The sequence below is a fragment of the Pteronotus mesoamericanus genome, unplaced genomic scaffold (genome assembly GCF_021234165.1).
Source record: "Pteronotus mesoamericanus isolate MK-2021 breed Mesoamerican mustached bat unplaced genomic scaffold, CSHL_Meso_final contig_56, whole genome shotgun sequence".
NCBI classification, from domain to species: Eukaryota; Metazoa; Chordata; class Mammalia; order Chiroptera; family Mormoopidae; genus Pteronotus; species Pteronotus mesoamericanus.
The window spans coordinates 5864229-5867610 of NW_026555201.1; the positions used below are offsets into that span (position 1 = coordinate 5864229).

Here is a 3382-nt window from a genome sequence, read left to right on the forward strand (position 1 = left end):
ACCTGGCCCACAACCCAGGCATGTGTTCTGACTGGGAATTGAACCACTGACCCTTTGCTTCACAGACCAACATTCAATCCACTGAGCCACACCAGCCAGAGCACAGGTATACCTTTCTTTAAATCCATTCCTCATCTCCTTTTTCAGAGGTGATCTGTAGCTCTTTTGTACTTCCTTAATATGTTATTTGCCCTTTAGGAGTAAGATTCATACTCATATGTTTTTTAACTATTTAAGTCATTGGTTATCTCTTTTTAAACTATAAACTCCTTAAAGTGGGGTATATTTGGCATTTGCCTTTCTGTCCTTTGCAGCACCTCACACATAACATGAGTCAACAGCTTTCTATTGACTTGAACTGTTGGATGACTGTTAGAGTATATCAGACAGCTTCTTCTATGCTATAGAAATGCTAGTTTTCTTGGAGGAGAAGGCAGTATAAGTGGAACATTTTATTATAGTGATAATGTTCTGAATAGTTATAATATGTTAAAACTATTATAAAAGGTGCTAGAGAATAATTGGCATAGTCCTGCTCTATTAGAATAATCTCTGAACAAACCTAGCCTTAAATATTAAAATTATTATTAAGCTTAAACATACATTGTTATTTTTCAAAAGTTATATGCATTTTGAAGCAACTTTTTATGTCACTTAGAATCAAGTGATTTTCCTGTCAAATGAGTGATGGGCTTTATTTTTCCCCCACAGATACAGGTAACTTTATTTTCACTTTGTAGTGACTTTTAAGCCCTATAGCCAATGAAACCAATTTTAAAAGCTCTATGAGAAATGGAAATTTAGATATCTATTATGCTTTTTTTTTTTTAAAGAAACTTACATTTCTGAATGAGCAAGATTTACTTTTGTAGGTAGAGGCCCTGCTTCCTGATCTTCAGCTTTAGATTTAGCAACCATGAGAGAAGAAACTGGATATTTGTTTAGCTTTTGTTCAATCACAAATTCCAAGTCACCATAGACAGTCAGCTGCTCAGAGGGAACATACTGCTCCACGGCTGTAGCAACAGTTGCACAACAAATCCAGAACAATACCATTACTAAGGGACAAGAGTTATGGTTAAAACCTATCCAGAGTTAAGAGAGAGGCATCTTAAAAAGCCATCACTTTCTCCATCATCAAGATAGTTCCTGTGTGCTTGTGAACGTCTTTCTCATTTGTAATTCTGAGGACATTTTGCTCAGCGATGATAATTTTCAAATTTGTAGGCTCTTGCTCCAACTGTGGAGCATACTGGATTTCTGGCTTAGACCGGAATATAGCTATTTCTCCATCATCAACCTTAAGATAAAGAATCCATGAAGAGCTTATGAAGCTCTGTGTAGAGTCCATGCTGTCACTCCAGAATGACTTGACCAGAGTCAGAGGGAAGAGTAGATCAGGGACATGAGTTGTCCTTCTCATCTCAGCAAATGGCAGCTGATTCTGTCAACCAAGATGGCAAGCATATTGTTCATCAGATTGGGAATATGCTTCTGTACATGTCGATTCACAGTCAGTTTGGTCCAATTTTAATCAGTTCCATCATCCACAAACTGACAAATTGAAAACATCCTGCAACTTCTCTGATCTGCTACAACTCCTCTTCCTAGGGGTAGGTATGCAAGGGTTCGGTCAACCGACAGGCCCCGTGGCAAGATGCCATATCACCCAAACCAAGTCGAACACTTCAGCTGAAGCTGTTCCCAAGCCTCCTGCCTGGCCCACGGTGAGCAGCTGCAGCAGCAGCAGGGGTGGGAGCCCCAGTTGCGGCCTGACCCAGCAGCTCCCTTCCCATGCCGCCATGTTGTTTCCCTTGGGCACAGCAGCTCAGCTCGTTGCTCAAATGAGCAATGGGTTTTGAAGAAGACCATGCAAAAATTCAAAATTAAATTCCTGTGATATCAGCAGATCCACACTAAGTATGGAATTAGATTTGAAAAATATTGTATAATGCCTAGCTACAGTAATAACTTTAAAATTGCACTTTCCAAGGAAAAAATATTGAGCCTGGGATTACATTGGAACTATAAATTCACACTGAAATAATTCAAACATAGGAACTCATAAAGTTTTATGGTTTGTATTAGCATATTCATCTCTCATATTCCTCAGAGAAAAGCAGCTTTTAAGAAGATCTCTGTCTCTTTTCATTATACAGGACAATTGGTAATTAACAAAGCTCCATGAATTCCAATTCTGATTCATTCCAAATGGTTGACACCCAAATTCATCGAACACTGAATCACAACCAATTAACATCAGGTGATTTTCAGCATTTTGTAGTTTAGATCTAAATAAAATGGTATGAATGAAACAGACGGTGAGAGAAATGGCATTTTAAAACAAATATAAAACTGTCTGTTTTGATTCACTCATGTTAAAATGACTTTTTCCCTGAAGATTTGCAGAGAAAAATATTGACATAGAAACATGTGGAAATGACTTGCAATAACATACATTCTTAACAATTGATTTTTCTACAGTAAAGTTATTTTTCTTCTCAAAGATAATTGAAGCTTTCAGTTTCCATAAGATAATGGCAGCCACATAAATTTTGATCCCTCTTACATACATTTCAAAAAACCAAATGATTTTAAAACGAAAGCAAATAAAGGCACCATAGCCCTTATGCCTACTGCACAATTAGAGGGAAAAAAGATTAAAAATATGAACAATAAAAGTGACAATAAATACATATTTGTCAACAATTGAATCTAAAAAACAAAGTAAAAAAGCATGCAGAACAGAAGCAAACTCATAGATATGGAGAACATCTTGAAGGTTGCCAGATGGGAGGAGGGTTGGGGGGATGGGTGAAAAAGGTAAAGGGATTACCAAGTACAGATTGGATCTGGCCCGGTGGCTCAGTCAGTTGGAGCATTGTCCCATACTCCAAAAAGGCTGCAGGTTTGATTCCTGGTCAAGGCATATATAGGAGGCAGCTGATGGATCTTTCTCTCTCTCTCTCTTTCTTCCCCTTGCCCCCCACTTTCCTTTCTCTCTAAAATTAATAAACATATCCTGAGGAGAGGATTTTTTAGAAGTTCAAATTGGTTGTTACAAGAACAGTCATAGGAAATATAGTCAATAATATTCTAATTACTATGGTGTCAGATGAATGCGAGATTTATCAGAACAATCACTTAGTAAGTTATGTAATATGTAATCACTAGGGTGTACACTTGAAAGTAACTTGATGTATGTCAACTGTAACTGAAAAATAAAATGATTTAAAAATAAAAAAGTTTTATGCAAATTAAGCAATTATCATTTTTCTAATCCTATGTCTTAAAATAATGCTCCTAAGTCCCTTCCAGTTTATTCCAGCAGTTCACATGAGCATTATCCTCTTCTATGTGTGCCACTAAATAAAAAGATCTA

The 3382-nt window shown here is 36.9% G+C and overlaps 1 pseudogene; it reads right to left on the minus strand.

The window, feature by feature from the left end:
• Positions 1–837: 837 nt before the first annotated feature.
• Positions 838–1804, minus strand: LOC129076041 (transmembrane protein 59-like; annotated as a pseudogene).
• Between the last annotated feature and the right edge of the window lie 1578 nt (positions 1805–3382).